Genomic DNA, 11,491 nt, shown 5'->3' with positions numbered 1-11,491 from the left:
CTGGCTCATTTTTGATTTATTGTAGAGATGAGGTCTCGCCAAGTTGTCCAGGCGGGTCTCGAACCCGCGGGCTCAGGCAATCCACTCACCTCAGCCTCCCAAAGGCGCGGGATTACAGGCTGAGCCACTGAGCCCAGCTGATTTATTTATTTATTTGTTTGTTTATTTAGAGTTGGAGTCTCACTCTGTCACCCAGGCTGGAATGCAGTGGTATGCTCACAGCCACCACAGCCTTGACCAGCTGGGTTCAGGTGATTCTTTCCCCTTAGCCTTCCAAGTATCTGGAACTACAGGTATGCGCCACCACGCCTGGCTAATTTTTTTATTTCTTGTAGACATGAGGTCTTGCCAAGCTGTCCAGGCTGGTCTTGAACCTTTGGGCTCAGTCCTCTTGCCTCTGCCTCCCAAAGTGCTGGGATTATAGGCGTGAGCCACCACGCCTGGCCTATTTTTTATTTTTTGAGTTGACGTCTCACTCTGTCGCCCAGGCTGGAGTGCAGTGGCACACAGCTCACGGCCACTGCAACCTCGATCTGGTGGACCCAGGCAATCCTTCCACCTCAGCTTTCTAAGTCGCTGGAACTACAGGCACATGTCGCCATGCCCGGCTAATGTTTTGATTTATTGTAGAGATGAGGTCTTGCCAAGTTGCCCAGGCTGGTCTTGAACCCCTGAACTCAGGCAGTCCTCTCACCCCAGCCTCCCAAAGTGCTGGAATTACAGGCTTGAGCCACCATGCCCGGCCTCATTGTGGGTTTAGTTTACCTTTCTGTAGGAGGGGGTCTCAGCCAGACCACCTATCACTGTGGGTAAGAGAAGGGACCTGGGAGCCAGCCAGATGTGGGTTCAAATCCTAGCCTGGCCTCAAGCCTCTGTTCCTGACAAAGAATCAACTCAGACCTGCTGAAACCCTGCCTCGGGCCCCAAGGCTCTTGGGAGCGAGGCCAGCCTTTGGGAGGGAGGCCCTGTGCCTCCTGGGGCCGACTCTTCCCCCACGTATCTGTCTCCCTCTTTTTTTTTTTTGAGTTGGAGTCTCACTCTGTCACCCAGACTGGAGTTCAGTGGCCGCTGGACTCGACCTGCTGGACTCCAGCGATCCTTCCACCTCAGCCTTCCAATCTGTCTCCCTCTTGCCAGCACATGGCTGTCTCTGTGTCACCCAGGTCCTGTTCAGGTGTCCTCCAGGTAGCCTCTCTGACCACCTGATCTGAAGTGGGCCCTGTCCCTCACCGGGGTGCTGTCACTTCCCCTGCTTGTTGGTACTGTCCCGTTTACTGTCTCTGAGGACCTTGCTGACTGTTCTGCTGATGTGTTTCCCTCAAGAGCCCGAGGTCTGGGTGGGCAGGGCCCACCCCCAGCAGAGGGCCTGGCGTACAGTGGGCCTTCAGGAAATGGTGTTTTCAGCACATGGAGGAAAACTTTCCTGTCCAAAACATGCCAATGTGTGTTTGTTGATGCCGCCGGTGTTTACCACACCCCTGCTCTGTGCTGGTATTGCCCTGAGCTAGCCATGACCCTGACAGCCCTGGCCAGTCTCCTGAAGGGGAGATGACAGCTGGGAAGAGGGATGAGAATAGGACTGGGAAGCCAACAGCAAGGAGAAGGGCAGGGTGACCCATCTCAGACCCTTGCAGACCTGACATGGCCTTCAGGTCAGAGAGGTGACGCGACATGCCTGAGGTGTCACAGCCAAGAGCTGTGGGTCAGGACTGCAGCTGAGGTCTGCCTGGTCCTGGGGCCCTCACCTCTAACCTCAGTGCTGTCCCACACCTCGGGAGGTGACAGGAAAGAGCTCTTGCTGGTGAAGGGGATAAGAGGTGACACTTTTTTTTGATACAGGATCTCACTCTGTCACCCAGGCTGGCGTGCAGTGGCATGCTCATGGCTCACCACATCGCCATCTCCTGGGCTCAGGTGATCCTTCTACCTCAACCTTCTAAGTAGCTGGCACTACAAACAAGTGCCACCACACCCAGCTAATTTTTTTCTTTTTGGTAGAGATGAGGTCTTACAGTGTTACCCAGGCTGGTCTTGAACTCCTGAGCTTAAGTGATCCTCCCACCTCAGCCTCCCAAAGTGCTGGGATTACAGGCATGAGCCACAGTGCCCGGCCAGAGGTGACATATTTAAGTGATGCTGGCCTCAGACCCATCTGGCAGTAGGGGCCTCTGCCCCCACTTCTGGGGCATTTGCTGTCTGGTGGGCAAGGTGGACAGAGACGACATCGCAGAGGAGAAGGTTTGGGGCTGTGGCAGGAGGGCTGGGCAGTGGAGTCTCAGGGGAGTGGGTTTGGGTGGCCTGGGCGTCCAGGGCAACCCTCCAGGGGACTGAGTCACTGTGTGTTTGTCGATGCCGCCGGTGTTTACCACACCCCTTCTCTGTGCTGGTATTGCCCTGAGCTAACCATGACCCTGACAGCCCTGGCCAGTCTTCTGAAGGGGAGATGACAGCTGGGAAGAGGGATGAGAATAGGACTGGGAAGCCAACAGCAAGGAGAAGGGCAGGGTGGCCCATCTCAGACCCTTGCAGACCTGACATTCGGAGGCTCTCTGATTCCGCGCTTCTGCTTCTGAGTAGGGGTTCTTCCCCTGGGAAGCCTTGCCGACTCCCTTGCCTCCCCGCTCCATCATTCTGTTGCCACCATGGTCCTTCCTGAGAGATCTGGACAAATGGTTTAACTTCTCTGAGCCTCCACTGGCTCTGCTGTCGAATGGAGCTGGTCATAGTCCGGCCTCACGGGGTTAGCTTGCCGTGACCCGTCACATGCACATCTGCTGTGGCTCATGCGAGTGTGGTTGCCACTCTGGTTGTCTTTTTTTATGTCTGTCTCACCTGCTAGACCAGGAGCCCCTAGAGGGCAGGGCTGGGCGTAGGGGAGCCTCGGGAACTGTGTGCCCGGGAAGGACCTTTCAGATAACCCGGCCTAGAAGGATCCAGTGCGTGCTCCGAGACTGCTTCTGTTGCCCTCCCAGCCACCTCCTGTCTGTGTCCCTGGGACAGTGGATAGTCACACGGCCTGGGTGTCTCTCCTCTTCCATTTCTTTCTTTTTTTTTTTTTTTGAGTTGGAGTCTTACTCTGTCACCCAGACTGGAGTGCAGTGGCTGCTCCCGGCCACCGCAGCCTCAACCTGCTGGGCTCTGACGATCCTTCCGCTGCAGCCTTCCTAGTAGCTGGAATTACAGGCATGCGCTATCACGCCCGGCTGATTTTTTTTTTTTTTTTTTTTTTTTTTATTATAGAGATGAGGTCTGGCCAAGTTGCCCAGGTGGGTCTCGAACCCGCGGGCTCAGGTAATTCACTCACCTCAGCCTCCCAAAGCATGGGATTACAGGCTGAGCCACTGAGCCCGGCTCTCCTCTTCCATTTCTGCTGCTCCCTCTGACCTCTTCCTTGGCACCGCCAGCTTGCTCTATTAAGTCTCAGCTCCAGGAAGCTGCCCTGGCCCCTCAGCTCCTGCATCCCAGCAATGCCCACTCTGGATCGTCACTGTCTGGAGATGAGTCTGTCTTCCCCACCAGACTGTTGGACCCAGGAAGACAACACAGGACTGTCTAGGTCACCACTGGGTCCTCAGCACAGAGGAAGCGCTCAGGGAAGTTTTCTTCCTAAAAGAGACCCAGGGCCCTTCCCGGGTGCTTGTGTTACTCATCCTCCAGTTGGTGATGACATCCCCTCCGTGCTCAGCCTTGGTGCAGCCATTCTCCCTCCTCACCCTGACCTCTGCCCCCACAGGTGACCAGCAATGGCAGCATCGGGAGGGACCCTCCGGCAGAGACCCAGCCCCAGAACCCACCACAGCAGCCAGCGCCCAACGCCTGGCAGGTCATCAAAGGCGTGCTGTTCAGGTGAGCATGTGTGCTGATTTGCCGAGAAAATTCCGATGGGAAAGCCCGAGGGAGAAAGGAAAGATCTCTGGGAGGACAGTGGTACTGCACTGGGGGGATCCTTTTTTTGTATGATAGAATTTTTTTTCTACTGTGGTAAAATAACACTGGAGTCATTTGCTAGGGCTGTTGCCACAAATAATACAGATTGCATGGCTTAAACACCAGAAATACAGAACTTTATTTTCTCACAGTTCTGAAGGCTAGAAGGCCAAGGTCACAGTGTGGGCAGGGTTGGTTTCTTCTGAGTTCTTTCTCCTTGGCTTGTAGACAGCCATCTTCTGTCTGCATCTTCATGGTGTGTCTGTGTCCTGGTCTCCTGTTGACAGGACACCAGTCAGATTGGATTAGGGCCCACACAATGACCTCACTTAACCTTAATGACCTTTTCATTTTATTTATTTATTTTTTTGAGTTAGAGTCTCACTCTGTTGCCCAGCCTGGAGGGCAGTGGCTCGCCTCTCAGCTACCGCAGCTTCAACTTACTGGGTTCTGGTGATCCTTCTGCCTCAGCCTTCCAGGTAGCTGGGACTACAGGCTCATGCTACCATGCCCAGCTAAGTGTTTTGATTTATTGTAGAGACAAGGTCTCACCAAGTTGCCTGGGCTGGTCTCGAACCCGTGGCGGGCTCAGGCAATCCACCTGCCTTGGCCTCCCAAAGTGTTGGGATTATAGGCTGAGCCACCGAGCCCAGCTTTAATGACCTTTTTATTTTTATTTTTTTTGAGTTGGAGTCTCACTCTGTCGCCCAGACTGGAGTACAGTGGCCGCTCCCGGCCACCGCAGCCTCGACCTGCTGGGCTCTGGCGATCCTTCCGCCTCAGCCTTCCAAGTAGCTGGAACTACAGGCACGCGCTACCATGCCCAGCTAATTTTTTTATTTATTGTAGAGATGAGGTCTCGCCAAGTTGCCCAGGTGGGTCTCGAACTCAGGCAATCCACTCACTTTAGCCTCCCAAGGCGCGGGATTACAGGCTGAGCCTCCGAGCCCGGCTCAGAGCCCAGCTTTTAATGACCTTTTTAGAGGCCCTGTCTCCAAATGTAATCACTGAGGTCTTGAGTATTAGGATATCAACATGTGAATTTGGGAGACACAATTCAACCCACACCTATATGTAAGAGTCACCATTTTAACTGTTTTGAGGTGTACTTTTCTGTGACAGTAAGTGTATTCAAGCTGTTGTACACCATCACTACCATTCATCTCCAGAACTTACTACTTTTTTTTGTCAGTGTCTCACTCTGTTGCCCAGGCTAGAGTACAGGTGTATACTCATGGCTCAATGCAGCCTCAGCCTCCTGGGCTCAGGTGATCCTCTGGCCTCAGCCTCCCAAGTAGCTGGAACTACAAGCACATACCACCATGCCTGGCTAATCTTTTTGCTTTATTGTAGAGAAGAGGTCTCTCCAAATTGCTCAGGCTGGTCTTGAACCCCAGAGCTCAGGTAATCCTCTTGCTTCCTCCTCCCAAAGTGCTGGGATTACAGGCATGAGCCACTGCGACTGGCCCTTTTGTTTTTGTCTTGGAGATGTATTTTAGCAGAATGGTCAAGAGACTAGGCCATACAAATTGGCATTCAGCTACCTTCACCCCCCCGCCCACTAAGCAGCTCTATGGACTTGCATGGCAGAGGTGCTTAAAACAGTTGCATCCTGGCTAGAAGGTTGTCGTGTGGCCAGGCTAGCTGCAAGGGAGGCTGGGAAATGGGAAATGTCTTTATTCTGGGAAACAGCAGGGCTCTGTTACTGAAGGAAGAGGGGGAGGCTCCTACTCATTTCTTCCATATTATCCAGTTAAGCCTTTCCCGAAACTTGTAAGCAATATGTATGTAATGTATAAAATAAAAGAATTGAAGCAATACATAAGAGTAAAAAGAAAAAAGCAATTAAAAGGCTTAACATATTGGTGGCCATCCAGTAAACACATACCTTTGTGATTGGCCCTGAGCAGGATTATGTAGGAATGCTCATAGATAATATTGTTTAAAATAGAGACAAGGCTCAGTGGCTCAGCCTGAAATCCCTTGCCTTTGGGAGGCTGAGGTGAGTGGATTGCCTGAGCCTGTGGGTTCCAGACCCGCCTGGGCAGATGAGACCTCATCTCTATAATAAATCAAAAAAATTAGCCAGGTGGTAGCATGCGCCTGTAGTTCCATCTACTTGGAAGGCTGCGGTGGAAGGATCGCCAGAGCCCAGCAGGTCGAGGCTGTGGTGGCCAGGAGCGGCCACTGCACTCCAGTCTGGGTGACAGTGAGACTCCAACTCAAAAAAAAAAAAAAAAATGAGCCGGGCATGGTAGCGCGTGCCTGTAATTCCAGCTACTTGGAAGGCTGAGGCGGAAGGATTGCCGGAACCCCAGCAGGTCGAGGCTGCAGTGGCCAGGAGCGGCCACTGCACCCCAGTTGGGGCGAGAGAGTAAGACTCCAACTCAAAAAATAAAATAAAATAGAGACAAATTAGGAGCAGGAGTCAGCTAACAAAATGTGGGGGCAGGTAGTGTCAGATACCGTGTAAGAGCAAGGACCTCTCTGACGACATCTCAGCCCTGCCACCCCTGAGCTGTGTGGTCTGGTCAGGTATTACCCTTCTTGTGCCTCAGTTTCCACCTCACAGACAGCCCATGTGGGACCTGGCACATGCGCACTTAATGTGGAATCTTTACAGCCCATGTGGGACCTGGCACATGTGCACTTAATGTCGGCCAAGATTGCTTTTGTTGTTCAATGTCAAAAACAAAAACAAAGACAAAAAAACCCTTAGGAAATACATCATAAAGAGAAAGAACTAAAAAATAGCTCCCGATGCCTGATGCAGTCACTGATCGCACTCTGGTGAGGGGCAGAACCGCCTGACTGGTGTCCTTAGCAGTGCCACCCAGGGCTCCGAGGAGCCGTGCAGGAGAGCAGTGTTCAGCCTGGAGACTCACGTGTGTGCTCCAGGCTTCCCGAGGGTGGCCCCGCCCCTGTCTTCCTCATCCCTCAGGCAACAACTTGGAATTTTCTTCCTTATCACCTTCTCTTTTTCATGCTCCTCTTGGCTCTGCATAAGGATTATTTTTATCTTTCCCTTCATCTTTACATAAGAGGTAGCCTGTTTCACACTGTTCTGCTCCTTGATTTTTTTCATTAACAATATATCTTCGAAATCTTTCCACATCAGTACATAAGGGAGCTTCCTTCAGACACATTTTGAATATAGTCACAGTCACAGTGTAGGCTAATTTCCTTTCTTAGAACTAGGCAGCACTGAACATCAGTTCGGGTGGGTGCTCAGAGACCATCTTGGCTGGAGTTCTTTTTTTTTTTGAGTTGGAGTCTTACTCTGTCGCCCAGACTTGGAGTGCAGTGGCACTGCAGCCTCGATCGATCTGTTGGGTTCAGGCAATCCTTCTGCCTCAGCTTTCCAGGTAGCTGGAAGTACAGGTGCATGCCACCATGCCTGGCTAATTTTTTGATTTATTGTGGAGACGAGGTCTCACCAAGTTGCCCAGGTGGTCTCAAACTCCTAGGCTCAGGCCATTCTCGCCTCAGCCTCCCAAAGTGCTGGGATTACAGGCATGAGCCACTGACTGGAGTTCTCAAAGTGGGATTTGGGGTTTGTTTTCAGGGACCCACAAACTCCCTGAAGCTTCACGCAGATTAGGTAAGAATGGCCTTTCCAGGGGAGGGGGTGGTATTCGTGTTTTTGGGCACATGTGGTTACCTGGAGTGGGGAGTAGAACAGGAACTGGATATGTAAAGGAATGGGAGGTGAGAGGGAGAGTTGCATGTTTTTTCTTTTCTTTTTTTTTGAGTTGGAGTCTCATTCTGTCGTCTAGGCTAGGGTACAGCGGCACAGTCACGGCCATCACAATCTCAACCTCCTGGGCTCAGGCGATCCTTCCACCTCAGCCTCTGAGGAGCTGGAACTACGACTAATGTTTTTGATTTATTGTAGAGATGAGGTCTCTCTATGTTGTCCAGGCTGGTCTTGAACCCGTGGGCTCAGGTAATCCTCCCATTTCAGCCTCCCAAAGTGCTAGGATTACAGGCGTGAGCCAGTGCGCTCAGTCATGTCTTTTCATATATCTAAAATTTTCTGACTGTGGAATACCTGTTTGGGGTGGGAGGGAGGATTTGATGTCTGTTTCATGTGGTTTCTCAAGTAAATTGAAAAGCGTCATGGAGGGTCAGTCCCCTGCAGGCCTGGGTGCATAGTGAGAGACAGTGTCCCCGGGCCTTCCAAGAGGGTCCACACAACTGGTGTGTTCAGGTGCACAGGGGATCTAGAATCCAAAAAGGACTGGTTTAGTCTCCCTTGCTTTATGCATGGGGACCCAGAAGCCCCGCGGGGTCAGGACCCCCACAGGCCACCACTGGGCTGGGGCAGAGCTGCCAGTGGGCATCCCTGCTTCCACTCTCTCCTAGCGTATTTACTGCAGTGGGAGCCTTTCTTGGAGGTACTGGGGTCCCCAGAGATTGCCAGATCCAGACCTGCCCAGCCGTGTGCATCAGGGACTTCTTGGGGAGGAGCAGATGGCTCGGCTGGGTTGTGGCTCCTGAGACCCCGGACCCCAGGGCTTCGTGGCAGCTACAGGCAGAGGCAAGCCCTTGTGCCTGAGCCTGCCGCTTATCAGGGCTCAGCAGTGAGGTGCCCCTCCCACACCAGCATTCATGCCCAGTAGTTTTCTATTCCAGAGTTTTGTGGGTGCCTCTTGCCTACAAGGAAAATAACATTAACAGCGAACACTTCTAAACCACGTGCGGGATGTGGCCTGGGCTCCATTCTGGGCGATGTGTGTGTATGTATGTGTAGGACTTAGTGTTTAGGGACAACCCTGCGAGGGCAGGTTCTGTTGTTACCCCATTTCAACCGTTGGGGAAACAGATCTAGAAAGGTCCAGAGTCTTGCCTGAGATCACAGTCATAAGTGGCAAAGTTGGGCTTCAGATCCAAGTATTGTAATTTAGAGGTGGGCTCTTAACCTCTCCTGCCATACTGCTTTTCATACCTGTCATTAATGAGTCCTTGTATCATAATTACACAGCTGCATAAATATGAAAGGCCTAAATTAACACAGCTGAGGCTTGTTTTGGTCTTGTGTACCAGTCTGGATGCAGGCAGACAAGTATTCCACAGTCTTCTGTGACTGAGACTGCTTGCCTTTCATTTCACTATTGCTAGGTTTTGCCCCTTATCCTTATGGCCAAAGATGGCTGCTGAAGATCCAGCCATCACATCCACACTCCAGGCAGAGGAAGGAAGAAGAAACCAAGAAGGGACATTCCTTCTTTTTAAGGACACTTCCCAAAAGCCCAGTGTAACACATTGTTTGTACTTTTGGCCAGAACTTCACCATGTGTCCACACCCAGCCGGAAGGGAGCCTGGAATTGTAGTCTTTATTCTGGGTAGCTGAGACCGGACCCCTGTGATTCAGGAGTTTCTTTATTGAGAGAGAAGGGGAAGATAGATATAGATATAGATATAGAGTTTCTTTATTGAGAGAGAAGGGAAAGATAGATATTGCTAACTGTGCAGCTAGCAGTTTTGCACAGTTTTGTTTTGGAGGTTTTGTTCATTAAAAGTCAAAGAAAAACATAGAAGAAAGTACATATCATTATTGTGTTGGTGGTGATCTTTTTTTTTTTTTTTTTTTTTTTTTTTTTCTTTCCAAAACATCAGACTTTATTGATGCTATTTCAATCATAAAAGCCACAAGCTATATGGAGTTCCCAAGGAAGCAGTTCTCATTAGAACTGATGTTGGGGAGGTATGGTGTAGTTGCTCCATGAGTTCCTGATGTCACTTGAGGTCCCACGTTCAGGTGCCACTTGCAGGAGTCCTGCTCCAGCCGGGTTCAGGGTACCCCAAAGATGGAGACGGCATCAGCGATTGCGGGGAAGAAGAAAGAGAGAGAGAGAGAGAAAGAAAGAGACTGGACGCCTGTCTAGTGCAGAAGCCCGGTGGTGATCCTTTTACACTTGATTTAGATGTGTGCCGTTTTTATTATGCACAATTTTTATTTTTATTTTATTTTTTATTTTTATGTTAGAGTTGTGGGGCACATGTGAGGATTTGCGATGTAAGTAAACTGTGTTCAGGGGACGCTTGGGCTTCCAGCGGGCCCTCTTGCCCCCAGTAGCAGACGTGGTGCCAGTGGGTGGCTGTGTGCCCCTCGTCCCCCATACTCCCCCAACTAGCAGTGCCCACTGTCGGTTGTTCCCGCCTTTGTACTCGCGTGCCCGGTGTTCAGGGCCCGCTTGTGAGCAAGAACATGCGGTATTCAGCTTTCGTTTCTGTGACTGCTCACCTAGAATGACAGTCTCCAGCTGTCTCGAGCATTCCTCGATGGCCGTACCGTATTCCATCGTGTATGTGTGCCACATTTTCTTTACCAGTCTACTTTCGATGGGCATCTGGGTTGGTTCCACGGTTTTGCTATTGTGAATAGTGCCTCAGTGAACATGCCTGTGCAGGTATCTTTTGGGGATATTCCCAGAAGTGGGATTGCCGAATTGTATGGTAGCTCAATGTTTAGTTCTTTGAGAGAATGCCACACTACTTTATGAAAGAGCTTACATGACCACCAACAGTGTAGAAGTGATCCCTTCTCCACAGCCTTGCCAACTCCTGTTGCTTTTTGACTTGTTTTTATTTTATTTTTATTTATGTATTGATATTTTTTTTGAGTCGGTATCTCTGTCACCCAGACTGAAGTGGTTCACTGCAGTCTCGACCTTCTGGGCTCAGGCGATCCTTCTGCTTCAGCCTTCCAACTAGTTGGAACTACAGGCACGTGCCACCACGCCTGACTAATTTTTGATTCATTGTGGAGACAAGGTCTGGCCAAGTTGCCCGGACTGGTCTCGAACCCACGGGCTTAGCAATCCACTTGTCTTGGCTTCTCAAAGTGTTGGGATTACAGGCTGAGCCACCAAGCCCAGCCAGTTTTTTGACTTTTTAATGATAACCATCCTGACTGGTGTGAGGTGGTATCTCACTGCATCATTGTAGTTTTGATTTACATTTCTCTGATGATTAGTGGAGCTGAGCATTTCATGTTTGTTGCTGCTTGGATATCTTCCTTTGAGAAGTGTCTGTTCATGTCCTTTGCCCACATTTCTACTTTTTTTTTTTTTTTTTTTTTAGTTAGGGTCTCACTCTGTCACCCAGGCTGGAGTGCAGTGACATGATTGTGGTTCACCACAGCCGTGAACTCCCAGTCTCAAGCAATCCTCCTGCCTCAGCCTTCCGAGTAGATGGGACTACAGGCATGCACCAACACACTCAGCTAATTTTTAAAAATTTTTTGTATTGTAGAGACAAAGTCTGTCTATATTGCCTAGACTGGTCTTGAATTCCTGGGTTCAAGTGATCCTCCTGCTTTGGCCTCCCAAAGTGCTGGGATTACAGGCATGAGGCACCGTGTCCAACCTTTGTCCACTTTTAATGGGATTATTTGCTTTTTGTTTGAGTTTCTTGTGTATCCTGGATGTTAGTCCTTTGCTGGAGGCATAGCTTGCAAATAATTCTGTGGGTTGTCTCTTTACTCTCTTTTTTTTTTTTAATTATTTTATTTTTTATTTTATTTTTTTTTGAGTTGGAGTCTCACTCTGTCGCTCAGAC

The 11,491-nt window shown here is 50.4% G+C and overlaps 1 protein-coding gene across 3 annotated transcripts in view; it reads left to right on the top strand.

Moving 5' to 3' along the window:
* The window catches only part of CLPTM1 (CLPTM1, transmembrane protein), a 35,701-nt gene that overhangs the window by 5,443 nt on the left and 18,767 nt on the right, over positions 1 to 11,491 (top strand). For 2 of the 3 annotated variants that reach the window (XM_021709230.1, XM_008051778.1), the window contains exon 2: positions 3,734 to 3,846. The gene's annotated coding sequence lies outside the window, so the exon portion shown is untranslated. Of the gene's footprint in view, positions 1 to 3,733; positions 3,847 to 7,440; positions 7,529 to 11,491 lie in introns of those variants that run through there. The other variant, XM_008051779.2, reaches the window with a different exon arrangement.

This window comes from Carlito syrichta, unplaced genomic scaffold, assembly GCF_000164805.1.
Source record: "Carlito syrichta isolate Samal-C Ts95f unplaced genomic scaffold, Tarsius_syrichta-2.0.1 Scaffold67556, whole genome shotgun sequence".
Lineage (NCBI taxonomy): Eukaryota > Metazoa > Chordata > Mammalia > Primates > Tarsiidae > Carlito > Carlito syrichta.
The sequence above is the reverse complement of the archived record's forward strand: the minus strand, read 5'-3'. Positions and strand labels throughout refer to the sequence as shown.